Below are 19,707 nucleotides of genomic sequence, written 5' to 3' on the forward strand. Positions count from 1 at the left end.
ATAAACAACGGGTAGTGGTTAATGGAGCAGTATCAGAAGAACACCAAGTAACCAGCGGAATACCACAAGGAAGTGTTTTAGTCCCAATATTGTTTGTTAGTTATATACAATGATTTACCAGAATTTGCGGACCATACTAAGATGATAAGGAATTACTTCAAAAAGATTTAATTACATTAAAATCTTGGTCTGATATACACTTGTATGGTTGTTAAAGTTTCATCCACAAAAACGCAAAGTACTTTCAGTCAATGGCAAAAACACGAGGAGTTACTATATGCAAGGATCTAGTGAGGAGAAGATCGACCTGGAAATATAACACAGGAAAAAGACATCGGTGTGCTAGTAGACGGAGATCTTACTTTCACCGCTCACATTCAGCAAGCAGTAAATAAAGCGAATAGTATACTTGGGCTTATTCGCAGATCGTTCGTGTACTTAGATCAGACAACATTCAAGCAGTTATTCAAGGCTTTGGTTAGACCACATATCGAATACGGTGCTATTGTGTGGTGCCCCTATAAAATAAAAGATATTAAAACATTGGAAAATGTGCAAAGAAGAGCAACTAAGTTAATTTCAGGATATAAGAGCTACCATACAGCAGGAGACTAAAAAACCTAGGGCTCCTAACGTTGGCCTATCGGCGATTAAGAGGAGACATCATAATTGTTTTTCGAATTATATACAAGGAGCACGACCACAGGGTCACAAATGGAATTTTTGAGATTGAAAAATCAAACCGAACAAGAGGACATACATTGAAGATTAAGAAGAAATACTGCAAGTGCGAGGTCAGAAAACATTCATTCATATTTGGAATCGTGGACATCTGGACAGTCTTACCGAACGTGTTGTTGTTTCAACCTTGATATCCACTGGAAGGACCTTGATATCAAATACAACCATTTGGCGGGTTATAACACAACATCCGGAAGAAACACTAATATTTTGATTCGATAATTGAGATATGGATATAGAGGCATATTGCATGCATTCATTATTTATCATATCATATCATGTTAATTGAGTATATGTGGCGTTCCATAGACATCTGATTAACTCATCAGAGCTAATGTACATACATAACGGAGTTGGCCAAATCTGGGGCACTGAGGTACCCACAGCTGTAGTACCGTAAAATGATGCGGAGATCTTTTTAATTTAGTATAAACTTTATTTCATTCAATGTACATCCTTTACATTCAATACAGCGAACACACTTAAGGATGAATTGGATTCGGAAACAAGTGTTAAACACTTGTGTAAGATCCGTCTCCAGTACAGTAAACACATGAATTTAAATGATACATGATGTAGTTGATGTATATATATATGTATACGAAAAACAGTAACGTAATTACAGAAAAAAAGTGGGATAGGAAAGTGGAAAAGGGTTATGAGGGAGAGGGGGGCGGGGGGGGGGGGGGGGGGGGGGCGGGGTTTTCAGCATGTCAGTTAAATAGTTTGACAATGAAACAACGAGAACAGAAAGTTTTCGACAACTGTGGAATGAGATAAAAGATAATTCAGACAGGAAATAGGAGTATGAGCATCAGTCAAATTAATGAAGTCAGGAAGGGAGTTCCAGGGGCGAATTTCAGAAGGTAAAAACGATTTATTATATAAACTTGTGTGACAAGTGATAGGACGAAAGTTATCAGCAACACGAGTATTGTGGTCATGTATTCGGTTGTTACGTGAGGGAAGGATGTCATGAAGGAATTGGGGTGCAAGGCCATGAACCAATTTATGAAGCTGTATTAATTTATGTTGTTGTCGTCATCGTTCGAGGGGAAGCCAGCCTGTTTCAGTATAAAGCTTGACTTTACTAGTTAGTCTAGTTGCACTAGTAACAATACGTGCTGCTTCTAACTGAATGTTTTCAAGAAGGTCGTATTGAGCCTGTGTGAGACAGTCCCAGACAATGTCGCCGTATTCTATTATGGGTCGAATGAGTGTGAAATACAAGGTTTGGAGACTAAGACGATCTAACGAAAATTTGAATTTCCGCAGAATATTTATTTTGGGCGAGATCTTTGTCAATAAATAGCTGATGTGATCATCAGAGAAATACACCGAGGTGTTTGTGTAACGAAACTTCAGTAATATAAGTATTATTCATAGTCAGGGGGGATGGACGAGACTGGATTTTCGGCTTATTAATAAAATTTCAGTTTTATTAGGATTAAAAACAACCAACCAATCTTTCGACCATTCATAGATTTTGTTTAAATAAGAATTTAGAACTTCTGCACTTATTCTAGGGGTATCAATGATTACATACAAGAAAGTAAATATTTTTAAAAAAAAATTGCAAATAATTTGATAATAGAATTAATATTTTTCACAATATCATTGATGAATATAAGAAATAAAAGAGGACCAAGGTTAGTTTTGTGTATGTCTAGGTGACAGGTGGTGTAAAGGTTCTCAATAAATCTGTGTCTGTATGTGATATGGACGAGCTATTTGATCGGTGAGGACGGATGCCTCAGTTTACCTGTGTAAGATTTTTCCAGGTTGGGCACTCAGATCCCGTCTGGCTGACTAAACAGTATATTTTTGTAATCGGAAAAGCCGGTCATTATCTGGTAGGAATGTATCCACATTTTGGTTATGTAATGTTATATTTTTCTACCTGTATATAAAAGTAATTGACACTTTGTCACTGAGCAATTCCGGGGTCGAAGTGAAATTGGTCACACAAAGTTTCTGTTTTCTATTTTACTTTTTATGAATTCCTATTAAATTCATAATATTAAAATATTAATTTGGTAAATTTGTATCATTTTAAAGGTCATCTATATAGCGAGAAAATGTTGCATTTCAAACACGAATAAATATATAAAGATTTGCACAAAAATAGTCATGTAATATACCAAAATGTTTGTTTGGACATGTAGTTTCTTAGAAACACCAATAATTTGCCGTAGAAGCTATTAGTTTCTTCTATAGAGTAACTTTGTGGTAAGATGTAGCATAGGATAATTCTAAGTCACGAAAATGGTCAAACCTGAAAAATAGCCATGCTGTTATGTTCACAAGTATCTATAGCGCAGGGTAGGAGCATTTGTTTGACCGGAGTTTACTGTATCTACGTATAAACGCTTATTTTGTTCTGACCTTAAAATGCAAACGGAGGCTGTGAATAATATTACACAAATATGGCATATTGGAAGGCATTTCAATCGATAAAAATGCTCCTGTATCATACTTTTAAGACATCTGATCATCGTAAGAAGGACCCTTTAAAGTTAAATTGTTAAACTGGTGAGTTTGTGGCCTTTTTCAGAAATAAGCATTTTTAATAGGATCATTTTTGATGTTTGAAATACCTCCTTTTATGCCATATTTGTGAGATATCATTCACGACCGCCATTTGCATTTCTAGGTCCAAATAAAAACAGCGTTTATACATATAATAAAGTCAAATCTGGTCAAACCAATGCTCCTTTTTTGTGCTTTAGAAACCTTTGAGCAAAACGACATGGCTAGTTTGTGCAATATATGCTGGCATTTTTCGGAAAATAATAGTTTGTTGGCGGTTTTGACGAAAAAAAAAAGTTTGTAAATTTTGGAGCTTTTAAAAAAAGTTGGCTCCGTTACATTACAAAAGAAAGAGTTTGATTTGATACATTAAAAAGATTGAAATAATCCGAAATTCAAAATTTGCCCTCGAAAGCTAGGTCATAATCGTTTTAAATATCTAATACATGATATACAGGATGAAGATCACATTTTGTAAACTGATATAGATAGCAACGGGTGATGAATTCACAAATATGAACAATTTATTTTCAAAACGAATGAAATATTCACAATGCCATTGGAAAATTTAAAAAAAAAATTGAAAAGTTCAAATGGAAGTAAAAATGTTAAAACAGTTATTAAACTTTAAATAAAATAACGGATATGAAAAAAAAGTTGTTGCTGAAATGATTTGAAAAAGAAAGTTTGTCTTTCATTCTAGGCAGAAAAAATAAACTGTTTTCCACTGAGCTTGTAAAAAATGACCCTGATAAAAATCTCATTTTGTTTACATTTGGTATTTTTGTCGGATTGAACTCAAATTAAAAGTGAATCGAAGCTCAACCCCACTTCGACTTTTCGAGTGAACCATCTCGATGCATGTTATGAAGTAGGATTTGTCAGTAGGAGTTATTTCCCTTCAATAACTTACATGCATGTAAGTACGAAGAATGTAGGTTTATGTCGTATTTGTTTCTGTCAACAGGGTTTTTATTTCAACCAAACAAACATATCAAGAAATCAACAACAGAATCCGATTTGTTAACAAACTGTGAACCCCGGATCTTATTTATCTTCTGATCACCACACATAGTGCATATATTATGATACATGTACATTGGGTGCCGTAGTTCAAGGCCCGGTCAGTGCACGAGTCATACAGTTGTCTTCCTTCATCAAATGTGTTACTATATGCTATATATCAAATAATTAGCACAATGTATCATATGCATTAGAATGTGTTGGTGATCCGAAGATAAAGATTTGAATTTCCTGTCGTAGTTGTACCCTGTGAATATTTACATGTATCAGCATAGACAGAGTAAAGCAAGGTACAGACTGTGGTAGACCTACAGTAGACAGGCGAAGTATTCTGTGGTACGAGATTTCCTTGCGACATTTGCATTATGTAACACCGCAACCAGGAACATGTAGCCGATAAATTAGGGATACTCGATCGTGTGCGTGATAACTTTACATGTATATCCGGCTCTGAGAGGCGCTTTGGACATGAAACAGCCTACGGTCATACTGTCGCGAATGCAAAACTAGAATAGATATTTCTGATGCATATCAACTTTATCAATAATATTTCCACCAAAAGCAAATAGTGAATTATCAAAATTTTACAGTGAAAAGTGTAACTCAATTTAAGAAACAAATTGGGACATAATTTTTTTTTTTTTAAATGTAGTTTGATCGACAAACTTCATTCCGCCAATTTCCGGGCTACCGTACATTCTTTGCCGGGTGTACATTGTAGTTAACAAATATGGCCGCTGAGTACTGTACATGAACATTATGGATCAAACTATTCCTGTGATGTGTAGATGACATTGTTTTGAACACCTTATACAATTTCAAATGTAAGTTTCCATTCTTGGATTATCACAAATGTTACAAACATTTTCGGTGGAAATCAGTGTCCATGCTATACTCATTTCAACTAAATGCCGAGTGATTTTTTTTAGCAATGCATTCATTGTTTAGGCATATTATGCGTATATTACATGTATGTCCGTCCCTGATTATGTGTAGGTTATCATGTGTATGTGAATTTTGCAGAATAGATAATAAGATAGTTTCACCATTCGCTGAGATAAGTTGTGCCATATACATCGATGTGAATCAGGAATATATTTTTCATTAATAACCACGAATTAACAAAATGTTTTTATGAAATTTTATTTGATCATTGTTTAGATTATGTTTTCTTTAGCAATATAACAACAACAGCATCACATTAACAGATATTAACAGATATAGACGATCCGTCTCTTCATAAACAAGCATTGAATGACGATATTCCATATCTACAGAACTTATCCGATCAATGTCTTATACAATTTAATCCTGCACAGATCATAGCAGTCATTTTTTCTTCCAGAAATTTCCCTGGCAGACCAAAGTTTTTTTTTCTTTAGATTTTTTTAATGCTTTTCAAAACAGAGTATAGAAATCTACAATACAAAACCAGGGATATACACATGTACACAGATATACATATGTACGTCTCTGACAAAACATACAACCACAGTAACACAACTCTATCATTTCTATGTGTTTTCAACATGAGGGCACCAGACTTGGTTCCCATATTCAATGTGTGATCTGTTTGAATGAAAGATATCACTTAAACGTCAGATCAATCACCCATTCAAAATGAAAGAAAGAAAAATATGTCCATTTGGTATAATGATTATTTTAAAACAGGAAACAAGTATTTATTTTATGAGCGATGGTTTACAACGGTTACTATAATTATAAATGACTTAATAATAGATAACACTTCTGGTACTTTTTATAGTTTTGTAGAATTTTCACACAAAAAAATATGTAAAACCCTAACTTTCTCCTTGTGACATTTGCATAATGTAACACCGCAACCAGGAACATATAACCGATAAATTAGGGATACTCGAGTGATAACTTTACTTGTATATCCGGCTCTGAGAGGCGCATTGGACATGAAACAGCCTACGGCCATACTGTCGCGAATGCAAAACAAGAAGTAGATATTTCTGATGCCTATCAACTTTATCAATAATATTTCCACCAAAAGCAAATAGTGAATTGTCAAAATTTTACAGTGAAAATTGTAACTCAATTTAAGAAACAAATTCGGACATAATTTATTTTTTTAAAATGTAGTTTAGATCGACAAACTTCATTCCGCCAATTTCCGGGCTACCGTACATTCTTTGCCACTTTGTGTACATTGTAGTTAACAAATATGGCCGCTGAGTACTGAAAATGGACATTATGGATCAAACCATTCTGTGATGTGTGGATGACATTGTTTTGAACACCTTATACAATTTCAAATGTAGGTTTCCATTCTTGGATTATCACAAATGTTACAAACATTTTCGGTGGAAATCAGTGTCCATGCTATACTCATTTCAACTAAATGCCGAGTGATTTTTTTTTTCGGCATAGCCGTGTAATTTTCTTTTGGCCCCGGATATGACGCGACAGGTGGCGTTACTGGTCAAGATGAAATATGTGATTGGTCAATGTAGCGGTAAATGCAAAATGAAGATATGCAGTTATAAACGAAACAAAGTTAAGATTGAATGCAAGCCGAATAAGTGGATGTATCCTTCCAAATGACACATTTATAAAATTATATTTCTGATTCAAATGCAGTCAAATTATCACCAAAAATGATTCAAACTAGTATGATATTGTTATCCATGCTGAAACACATTAGTTCGTTCATTTATTTCAACAGCAGTTTTATATTATAACCACAAGCATTAGAACTATGCCGTTTATCATTTTTAAAGATATTTCTTGTTAAGCAATGCATTCATTGTTTAGGCATATTATGCGTATATTACATGTATGTCCGTCCCTGATTATGTGTAGGTTATCATATGTATGTGAATTTTGCAGAATAGATAATAAGATAGTTTCACCATTCGCTGAGATAAGTTGTGCCATATACATCGATGTGAATCAGGAATATATTTTTCATTAATAACCACGAATTAACAAAATGTTTTTATGAAATTTTATTTGATCATTGTTTAGATTATGTTTTCTTTAGCAATATAACAACAACAGCATCACATTAACAGATATTAACAGATATAGACGATCCGTCTCTTCATAAACAAGCATTGAATGACGATATTCCATATCTACAGAACTTATCCGATCAATGTCTTATGCAATTTAATCCTGCAAAGATCATAGCAGTCATTTTTTCTTCCAGAAATTTCCCTGGCAGACCAAAGTTTTTTTTTCTTTAGATTTTTTTTAATGCTTTTCAACACAGAGTATACAATACAAAACCAGGGATATACACATGTACACAGATATACATATGTACGTCTCTGACAAAACATACAACCACAGTAACACAACTCTTTCATTTCTATGTGTTTTCAACATGAGGGCACCAGACTTGGTTCCCATATTCAATGTGTGGTCTGTTTGAATGAAAATATCACTTAAACGTCAGATCAATCACCCATTCAAAATGAAAGAAAGAAAAATATGTCCATTTGGTATAATGATTATTTTAAAACAGGAAACAAGTATTTATTTTATGAGCGATGGTTTACAACGGTTGCTATAATTATATATGACTTAATAGATTACACTTCTGGTACTTTTTATAGTTTTGTAGAATTTTCACACAAAAAATTATGTAAAATCTTAACTTTCTCACATATCCAGGTTTTATTAACAATATATAAAGCTATATGTCCAATGATGTTACTTTAAATACTTTAGTTATCCATGTATACCTTTAAATATAGAAATATCCATGACGCATAAAAGAGGCACTCAAGATTTTTATAAGTTGTGCCAAAATAGTACCATATCCACTGGAAAAAACAAACGGAATGTATTGTTTGAATTTGATGATGACACATGGAAATTGATATACAAAAAAAAGTATGTACAATTCCCTTTACAGGAACTAAACATTCAAGATTACAATGGCTTCATAGATCAACCCGTTTTAACAACGAATTATTGTTATTAATTTTTATAAGTTGTGCCAAAATAGTACCATATCCACTGGAAAAAACAAACGGAATGTATTGTTTGAATTTGATGATGACACATGGAAATTGATATACAAAAAAAAAGTATGTACAATTCCCTTTACAGGAACTAAACATTCAAGATTACAATGGCTTCATAGATCAACCCGTTTTAACAACGAATTATTGTTATTAATTTTTATAAGTTGTGCCAAAAATAGTAACATACCAACTGGAAAACATAGATTGAATGAATTGTGCGAATTTGATGGTGACACATTGAAAATAATATATATGATTTCCTTAAAAGTAATTACAACGGCTTCTTACCGAATTTGTTCATTGTTTTCAATATAAGATCGAGATAAAGACTATAATTCACAAACTATAAGAATGTGATAAAATATTTCTACACAATTCTCAGTTCCTTGATGCGTTGTTCATCCAACTTTGTTTTTACAAGGAAACCTTGATTTTCAGCTCATTTATTAATCAAAATAATAGCAGTAGTAGGTAGATAATACCATAATTTTAAAAATAAAACAATATATTGAGATATGTTTACAAATGTCATTGTCGGTATCTGTCATGATAATCCTATCAGATGCATATTATACTCAGAAATATATTGCCGATAATAAAAGTGAATTATTTTTATCGAAATTTAATGGCGAATGAAAAAAAATGGAAAATCTAATTCTTATTGCTTGAAAAATGTATTTGCCAAAATATGAACTCCAAAATATTCTTACACAAATATGTACTGCTAAATGCCTGTACATTATACCTTAGACTCCATGAACTTTCTGACACATCTGTGATGAGGGTTCTCGTACCTTTTTCTTTGGATGCTGTATTTATCTGGAATAACTGAGATATACGCAAGAATCAGTTTCCAAGATCGATATGTTTATTCTTTGACTGCTGCGTCCAGAGTGACGCTTTCTCTTGGAAACAGATGGTATATCTCAACTTCGAGATATTTCATTTGACCAATGAAATGTGTAGGGATTAATTATCACCCAATGAAATTACTTTCCCTAATCAATATTTACCCAAAGGGTAGACTAAAAATGGGGTCTGTGCATGTGTGCAGTATACCCTATATGTTAAAACCTGTTTTACACAACATGTATACGTAACTATACAGCGTGTTCTTAATCCCAGGCGATAATCGCCCTATGCGCGTTTCACCTGTACTGGAATGTCACAAGCGCATGTGAAAGCTTGCTTAATTATATAATTACCTAACTTCAAATGGTTAATACTGTTTGGAATGTAACTGTTTATAATTGGTATACCTTTTTGACTATAGCAGAGATTTGTGTCAGACACCTAAATTGGCTTATACCTGTTAGACAACATAACGTCTATTATTTAAGACTATGTCCAGAATTTCTTAACACCAATTAATTCTAATACAAATTAATTTCCAATAACAACAGTAAAACTATCCTAATTCTAAACGTATGTGAAGTTTAAAAATTGTTCTCCAATTTTTATGTTATATAAAAATGTTTCTATTTTAATTTATATATAAAATATTTCTATTTTTAATTTATATATAAAATATCGCTTGAAACAGCGTGACAGATTTTCCTCCCTATTAAGAAAAAAGAATTCCTCCGAATTCAGAAAGAAAAATAAATTATCAAATCAAACAAAAATGAAATATTTGGAAGTATTTACAGCAACCACCAATAGTATCATCAAATAATCATCAATGTAATAAATCTCACAATCTGTTATCAATAGATATTTAACCATATTATATATATAAATTAAATTGAATTGTCCATTGTAGATGGGTGATGTTCAGTGTATATATATATACATATCACTTTGTAAATATGCTGTATATTTCACAGCATCATATCATCACATGACATCACTGGTTATGGCAATTAATCCAATCAGGAATGATAATCCATTTAGGAAACAATGATCACTTTGGACAGTTCCGGTGTCCAGTTCCGGTGTCCCGCGAATACACATGTTGAAGTCCAATCACATAGAATAATTCTTTACAAGTGCTCCTCACTTTGAATGTTCTGACATTAGCCATAAAACCTACACACACTAGTGGTCAAGTCAATATGAACTAACCCATGGTTAAATGCAATATACATAGAATATAAAGTTATACACTAAATGTCCACATGTTTCCATTATAAATGAATGGAAATCTTTATGCAATTAAAAATCATTTAAAGTAAATGAAAACAAAAATATGTACAATATGTACAATGGAAGTATAGATCGATGCCTTTTGGGATTCTAGCCAGCAAGAAGTTTAAAATATTTTTAACCTGAATCTAAATTTGGGTACAATTTGTCCTTGTTGACCTGGGATGTTATCTTATTAGAACTTATCACAACAGGGTACATAACTCTCCCTAACTTTTTATATAACAAAGCAGTAAATGTTGTATTAACAATTCTATGTGTTCTATATGCCAACAGAGGATTTAGATATATTTTTGAAGGTACATTAAAGTTTCGACCAAAACTATTGTCTTTGATGGTAAAATCTGCCCAATTAATATCCAAAAATGACCTGATTCCAAAAGTAATTTTGAAATCTGATAAAGAAGTAGCTGTGGTGAAGCTAACACTATCATATGCATAGGGTAAATCTACTACAGGCAGTAGGACTGTGTCCTGATTGTTGGTAAGTTCAAGAACCAACTTGAACTTATCTCTCTTGAAGAACTTGTAAATGATATAAACAAAAATAATGATAATACACAAAATACTTAATATCTCTGAAGATGTGTAAATGTGTGGCACTAGATTAACTGTGGTTGTAGTTGTAGTAATATCTGTAGATGGTGTTGTATAGTGAAAAACTGGTTGGAGAACAAAGCTGTGAGATTGTTCTGCCTTTGAAAGTAATGTCACTGTTGTAACTAAAGCTCTATATTTCAAAAACAAAAATACAAATGCTAAAAGATTGATCACAGCTAAAGCTACAGAAATATATGACAAAATTGAAGAAAAATCTATTCCTGGTGATATGTTAGATTGGTAGTCTAGCATTGACTCTTACAACTTTTGAAAAATTACTTTATTTGCTTTTGCTGCTGAAGCAACTTTCTTCAGATTTAACTTTGCTTTCTGTTCAGTGTTTATGATGTTTGTGAAGTTGTGCGAGAACATTTTAAAATGTGGTAATTGTATATCTAACATTTGAGCAAATGTTGAATTTGGCTGTAGCTGTTTTACAGATGCATTGAAAAAGAAGTATTAAATTCACTGCATGTACTTCTGAAATGTCATGAGAAGAGTTTGTGTTACATCTATTCCAGTATGGAGGTAAATACATGGAAGAACTTGAGAAAGAACATCTACATGGTATCTCTATTATACAAAAAGAACAGCCTTTTTTAACAGTTTTTGAAGTTTCACAAGTCAAAGTAATGTCTGAAACATTAATCAAAGCTAAATGACTATGATTTAGATGAATAAGAGTAGGTCTGATAATGTCTTGTATAAAATTAAAAACACAGTTAGTGTCAATGCTGCTTTTGTTGGCATTTAAGAGGCTAATTAAACAAGACTTGTCTGTGTCATTCCTCAAAATAATATGTTGTTGACAATGCCAAATATGACTATCGCTTGAACAAGACTCTAAGTCTTTTGTAGAAACTTCACTAAATAACCTGCCATCTTGTGATAACAACAAGTGGTCCTTTGAGTTGTCAAGTTGAGTACCATGACGTGTGGTTGCATTCAATGGAACAGGAAATGTATTAACTTTGTATAATTGTAAGGTGATTGTAGTGATTGGGAATTGAACAGCTACTAAAATGTTGGAGAACCTACGAAAAATTGTGAATTTTGCATGCTTGTAATAAAATGTTGGGTGAGAATGTGTCAAATAAAAATTATGTGCCTGTACCTTATCCTGTATATATGATAAAACTGTACTTAAGGTATGATGAGGTATTAACAAGGGAGACAACTTTCCTTGCATTGTGGCTAATACACCCATTAACAATTCCTCATATCTATTCATAATTCTCAAAGTAAGGCGGGTTTGTTTTGTCATTGCTGACACTAACCTAGCTTGTGCTACCTGACTTGATACTAAAGACTTATTAAAATTTTCTCCTAACTTCTCAATTGCTTCATGATTGTCAGTGAGACTTTGGAAAACATTATCAATTCTGGAATCAAAATTTCTGATTGCTGCTGTAAAAATATCAATCTGATGGGATGAAGCCTTGGCCATCTTTTGCTGATCAGCCCTAATCATAGCTACATTACGAGATAAACTTGTTAAATCAGATGTGGTAGAGGTTCCAAAAAGAGTTTTAGCCAAAGATCCTATAAAAGGTAAAAATGATCTACGCTTTCTAGATATGGGCAACCTAATCGAAGGATGATGAGGTAACAGTGTCCTGATTTCTCCCAATATTGTGCCTACATCGACTGATGTCTGCCTATGTAATGCTACCATTTCCATCATTGCTTCGTTATACCATGGACAATTTAAACAAGGTGATGGTTTCTCTGTGACAAATGGAAAAGGTTGTAGTTCGATTTCGAAAAAATGTTCCCAATAGTTTCCTGAGGGATAAACGGTGCCTTTTCCCTCAAATGTAACACCATAATTGAAAAGTTCTTTGGTTTTATCATATGGCTTTCCTTCCACATTCCCATATGCCATGGCGATAAAAAGGAAGCTAAGAAGCACAAAGGAATTCATCTTGATAGGTTTACCTACAAAGAGATGGAAAGGGTCTTAAATGCAATTGTTTTTTTTTTACTTTCCAAGATTTTGAAATATTATTTTTTTTGTTTTTGTTTTTGTTTTTTTATATATCTATACCGGTATACTTATCCATATCAATAAGGTTGGTAGTAAAAATTATGGGTATTACATGATTAACCCTAGCACTAATAAACAAGTCTCAAGTGAGAAAAATTGTTATTTTAACTAACATCCATAGGGAATATAGATAAGAAAAAAAAATATGTCTAAAAATGTAGGTATTAACAAGATAGCTCCAATACTGTTCTACAACTAACCTCTGCAAGGAATTTCTGTGGAATTTTATGTAGAAACATAAAAATAGCCAATATTTCAGGATAACTTTTCTTGGGTAACATTGAATTATACTGATCTCTAAGACTTATTATATGATACCTCTAAGATACAATACTTTGTAGTATCTCCAATATTCGAGTACTCAACATATATATAAACAATAATACATGAATTATCATGTTTCATACATTAAAGCTATAACTGCTTTACCAAACACTTATACTGTACATGTTCCTCACATGTAATCAATAACTACTCTGTATGAGACCTCAGTATAATTTTCCCTATATATATCACTTATGTGTATATCTCTAGTAATACAACAATATGAAAGAGTTATGATGTTGTAAAAATATCCAAACTGTACCACAAATCTATCAAGTAAACAGTTATTTTCTTGTAAAGAAAGATCTTTTTCTTCTACGTCCCGTTTTAGTATGTGTCTTATTATACTCCTCAACAACTTCTGGCCTAACGTTCGTGCTTGGTATCCACTCCGTTCCTGGATAACCTAACCATTTTACCCTAAACTGCTGAATTCCTGCCCTAACTCTACTGCCTAAGATTTTCTCTATAGGATATTCTTCTTGAGATCTATCTACTTGAGAATCAGGCTGAGAAGGGTTAATAGGATCATCTTGTGACTGAGACAAGTCTATGAGTGGGTTCTGGGGAGGTTCGGGTGGATCTGGTGCATCCCTTTTGCGATCTTGTATATCTACAGGGGGATCTGGGGGTACCCTTGGAGGATCTGGTTGATTTTCATCTATTGGATTAGACCTAAGTTTATGATCTATATCCAATAAATGCTTGATACGTGAAGCATTAACTAGGGATTCTACCAACTTACCTGTAGCAGTGTTCCTAAGCTTATAAGTATAGTTTGGACCGAGTCTGACTATCCTATATGATCCTTTATACTTTTTATGAAGTTTGGAAGACTCACCTTTCTTGACTTGAGGGTCTGATAATAATACTATATCATCAATTTGAAAGTCTGGTTCCTTTGCCTTTTATATCATGATGCTCTTTCAACTTAGCTTTCCTTATCTCTATATTCTCTTTTGCTATCTTTTCAGCTACTTTTGTGTTCTCTATGATTTCATTAAGTACCTGTTTCTGATTCTTACCAATAGAGTCTTTTGGTATGAGCTCAGTATCTACTGGCATTCTCATTTCCATACCAAATGCAATATAAAATGGCGAGAATTCAGAAGCTTCTGTGCTAGGTGTCATTCTATAAGCCATCATAATACCTGGTAACTTATCTGGCCAACTAGTTTGATCTCCATCGCAACATGCTCTTAAATTTGCTCCTAACGTACTGTTTGTACGTTCAACCACCGAGTTAGTCTGTGGATGGTAGGAACTAGTATGAGCGACCTACACTAAAGAATTCGCATAGAGCTGAGATCAACTTACCCATGAAGTTCTTACCTCGATCCGAAATAAGCACTGATGGACAACCATACCTGGTAAAGATTTCTTTATACAGTACCTTAGCTATCTCTGATGACTCTTGGCTACGTAATGGATGCGCTTCGCACCACTGAGAAAAACTGTCAACTACCAAGAGAATATAGGTGTATTTCTCTTTACTCACAGGTAATGGACCTAAGATGTCCATGTGCCATCTCTCAAACAAACTTTGCAGCTACTGGTAATGGTGTTAAGGGTATCTTACCTTTGTTGTAGTCTCGTTTGCATGTTTAACAGACTATGCAGGATTTGACATATGTTTCAACGTCTGTGAACATAGAAGGCCAATAGTACCTAAGTTTCAATGCACAATGGGTACGATTGATGCCCATATGTACACCTCCCGCGTGACTGTCATGGAAAGCCTGAATGATATTTCTCCTGTATGTCCTTGGCACTGCTAGTCTCTTTACAAACCTAATAGGACCTTTAATACCTGTAGTCCTTTGGTTCCATATATGATAGAGCACACCTTGATGATCGATCTCAAAGGAATGAGACTGGGCTACTATAGATCTAGCTTTATGTTTGTCATCAGGCAATTTGTCTGAATACTTGTAATCTACAATAGCCTTTAAACAGTCATCATTTCTCTGTTTCTCAATCAGTTCTTGTGTCCTGATCTGGTTGATATCAAGAGGACTTTTAGGTTGTATGTCATTCAAATCTAAGACTAAATCATCATCTGGCTCAGGTGCACTTACCTCGAGTACTGAGGGTACTGGTATCTGCAGCTTGTCAACATCCAAAAATTGTACTTGAAGCCACTCACCTTTGACCTCAGGGTCAATGGTATGATCATCTGATTCACTCAATAAACTTTGAGTGATGATGGATGAAGCTTGGGGAATTATACTTGCCTCATTCACCTCTTGTGAGTGTGACTTACTTGATTGTTCTGTCTCCTCATAGGTACGTCGAGATAGTGCATCTGCATTCTGGTTTTTAACACCTGGCTTGTGGTGAATAGTGATAGCCTTGGATTTTTAATGACCATCTACCTAACCTACCTTGCTTGTCCTTTATGGTCTTCAGGTATTTGAGAGCCAGATTATCTGTGTATACTGTAAAATGTCTATTGGCTAGATATGGATGATACACCTGTACGGCCTCTACTAATGCAAGACATTCCTGTTCAGAGACTCCAAATTTGAGTTCATTATTTCTAAGTGCCCTTCCTCCATATGCAATGACTCGTTCTCTACCCTGATCATCTAACTGACCTAACACCCATCCAATAGCAGTACCAGAAGCATCGGTGGACAAAACAAACTCTCTGTCCATCTGTGGAAATGCTAAGATAGGCGGTGACACTAAACACTGTTTAAGAGTCTCGAAGGCCTTTTGACAATCGGTAGACCAGTAAATTTTGGCATCCTTTTGTAAAAGCTTGTGTAAGGGTCTAGAAATCTTAGCAAAGTCTTTGACAAAACGTTTGTAATAGGTACAAAGCCCAATGAAAGCTCTGACATCACGAACCTTACGAGGCACTGGAAAATCTCTTACCTTGTCCGTGGTAGCTGGATTAACCTCTACACCATTCTTAGACAAGAAATGACCTAAGTACTCAACTCTCTTCAGTGCAAACTGGCATTTCGATGGCTTAAGTTTGAGATTTGCTTCACGCAATCGGTCGAAAACTTGCTGCAAATGATTTAAATGTTGGTGGAAGTCTTTACTGTAAATAAGGATATCATCTACATAGACGAGAACAAATTTCCAGAAAAGACCTCTTAACACTTGAGCCATCACCATCTGAAAGCTCATTGGTGCATTCATTAAACCGAATGGTAATGTCAAGTCTAACACCGAAAACGGTTAAGATTTTGACTTACCTACACTGTCGAACACATCCTCTAATCGTGGCAGTGGGAAGCTGACAGGACGAGTCTGAGCATTCAGACCTCTGTAATCAACTGCAAATCTGTACTCACCTGTCTTTTTCCGTACCATTACCACGGGTGCGTTCCATACTGAGACTGACGGTTCTACAATGTCATTGTCTAGCATCTCTTTGACCTGACGTTCAACCTCAGCCTTAACAGCTGGAGAATGCCTATAAAATCTTTGTCTATGTGGGGGAGCATTGTCCGTCTCTATTCTATGGTAGTGTACATCTGTACAGCCTAATTCCTCTATACTCACAGCAAATACATCCCTATTCCTGCCTATAAAATGCAGTAACTGAGTTTTCTGATCCTCAGTGAGATCAGCATCATCTAAAGGAATACCTAATGACTGTGCAGTTTGTAACAACTTAACACTATCCTCTGATGTTATGTTACATACACATGGTTGAACCTTACCTTTGTCTTTTTCATGTACATTAGATTCAGATAATTCAGAAATAGAACTTGCATCTATGGGTAACAACTTACCTACAATTGTGCCAGCTTTTAGACAGATGGGTATGTTATTTGGGTTCAGAAGCATACATACAGACTTACCTTTCCTACAGGTAATGACTATTTTAGCACCAACTAATTTACTAGTCTTACATAGATCTACTCCTGGCTCAAGTATTGCAACCGAGCCTTCTGGGATTCTGGACAACTTAACCGTAACTAAGATCTGCTCCTGTGGCTGGACAGTAACGGTAGTACTTACTCTAGCTACCCCGACATTGAATACAGAATGGGTCTTACACTGTACCAAAGCGGACCCTACCAATATAGACATTTTCCTGTCTCCCACATTTACAGTTCCCTTATATTTCTGTAAAAAGTCCATCCCTAAAATGATCTGTTGGTGTAACCTAGTAAAAATATAAAACTTCATCTGTACCTCTGTCTTACCCAAAGTAAAAGATAAAGTAGCACACCCTTCAATTTTATGCACAGTTCCTCCTACACCATATACATGATTAATATCTGAAGAGTCTAATTTTCCTTTAGGATCTATCTTATAAAATAGGGATTTTGTCATACAACTTACACTAGCCCCTGTATCTACTAATGCACTAGCAAAAACATCTGATTTAGAAAAATTGATATCTACAAAATTGTCCTTAAGCTCAGTTGAAAAACATGGACTCAATGTTGCAGGCCTCGGCAAGGTAATCCCCTTAACCCTGCTAGGCGAAAATCCTATTTGTTAGATGGTACAGGTGTTCGACACATGAGTTTAAAATGACCTAGTCTACCACATGCAAAACATTTTGATTTGTTTTGAACTGCTGGACAGTCCCTAGGTGCTGTGTGTTGGTGTGACCCACACCTACTACATTTGTGTGACTGTCTGTTTTGGTGTGAATTTGTATTGTGTGTCCTACGTGTACTATTCTGTTGCCTATGTGCAAAATCAGATTTGTTGTGTCTGTGCCGATGTGATTTTGTGTCTGTTTGTATTAAGTTAACATCGGTTTTGATAGATTTGATCTCAGTAGTGAGACTGTCTATCTTATTCAGCACTAAATTCATCTGGTGCTCTGGTTCAGCTACTTGTGAACCTGTATGGGGTCCTAATAAGGCTACTTCGGCCAATTCGGCCACCTTGATCAACTGATCTACATCAGCAGGTTCCTTTTGGATCACTGCCGACCTAATCTCTGGCTTTAGGCCCCCTAATATGGCATCAAAAATTTGATCTTGTGACATTTGGGCTATTTTGCCCTTATATCTCACATTTTGTACAAAATCTACTACTGACTGCATATAACCTTGGGATAGTTGATTTACTTCCCTTACACTCGACCATCTAGAAAATGGTTTAGAAGAAAATCGTTCTAAAAACACTGTCTCTATTTTGGCTAAGTCTGTTTTTATATCGTCAGCTAGTCCGTCAAACCATTGATACGCACTTGAGTTGGTTTCTAAACATAACGCGAACAGTGGTAAATTCTGTGCATCTTTAGCCTGCACTAAGTTGATATAGTTTTTATATTTGTTTAAAAAGGCGACTGGATCGTCTCCTTTTATTCCAGAGAATTTCCCAATGGAAATTCCATGAGTAATACCTGCAGCCATACCTTTGTGTTGGTCGTCACTTGGCTGGGTTTCTGGTTGATCCTGGACTAAATCTTCATTTTCCTCAATAATATGGTACAGTTGATGTTGATCTGGCGCTCATTGGCTACGTAGGTTATAGCTTGGCTGTCTTATGTCATTCACAGGTGATGACATGGGTAAGAATCGTGGACTCTACACCAATTGTGATGAGGGCTCTCGTACCTTTTTCTTTGGATGCTGTATTTATCTGAAATAACTGAGATATACGCAAGAATCAGTTTCCAAGATCGATATGTTTATTCTTTGACTGCTGCGTCCAGAGTGACGCTTTCTCTTGGAAACAAATGGTATATCTCAACTTCGAGATATTTCATTTGACCAATGAAATTTGTAGGGATTAATTATCACCCAATGAAATTACTTTCCCTAATCAATATTTACCCAAAGGGTAGACTAAAAATGGGGTCTGTGCATGTGTGCAGTATACCCTATATGTTAAAACCTGTTTTACACAACATGTATACGTAACTATACAGCGTGTTCTTAATCCCAGGCGATAATCGCCCTATGCGCGTTTCACCTGTACTGGAATGTCACAAGCGCATGTGAAAACTTGCTTAATTATATAATTACCTAACTTCAAATGGTTAATACTGTTTGGAATGTAACTGTTTATAATTGGTATACCTTTTTGACTATAGCAGAGATTTGTGTCAGACACCTAAATTGGCTTATACCTGTTAGACAACATAGCGTCTATTATTTAAGACTATGTCCAGAATTTCTTAACACCAATTAATTCTAATACAAATTAATTTCCAATAACAACAGTAAAACTATCCTAATTCTAAACGTATGTGAAGTTTAAAAATTGTTCTCCAATTTTTATGTTATATAAAACTGTTTCTATTTTAATTTATATATAAAATATTTCTATTTTTAATTTATATATAAAATATTTCTATTTTTAATTTAT

Source organism: Pecten maximus, chromosome 7, assembly GCF_902652985.1.
Source record: "Pecten maximus chromosome 7, xPecMax1.1, whole genome shotgun sequence".
Taxonomy (NCBI): Eukaryota; Metazoa; Mollusca; class Bivalvia; order Pectinida; family Pectinidae; genus Pecten; species Pecten maximus.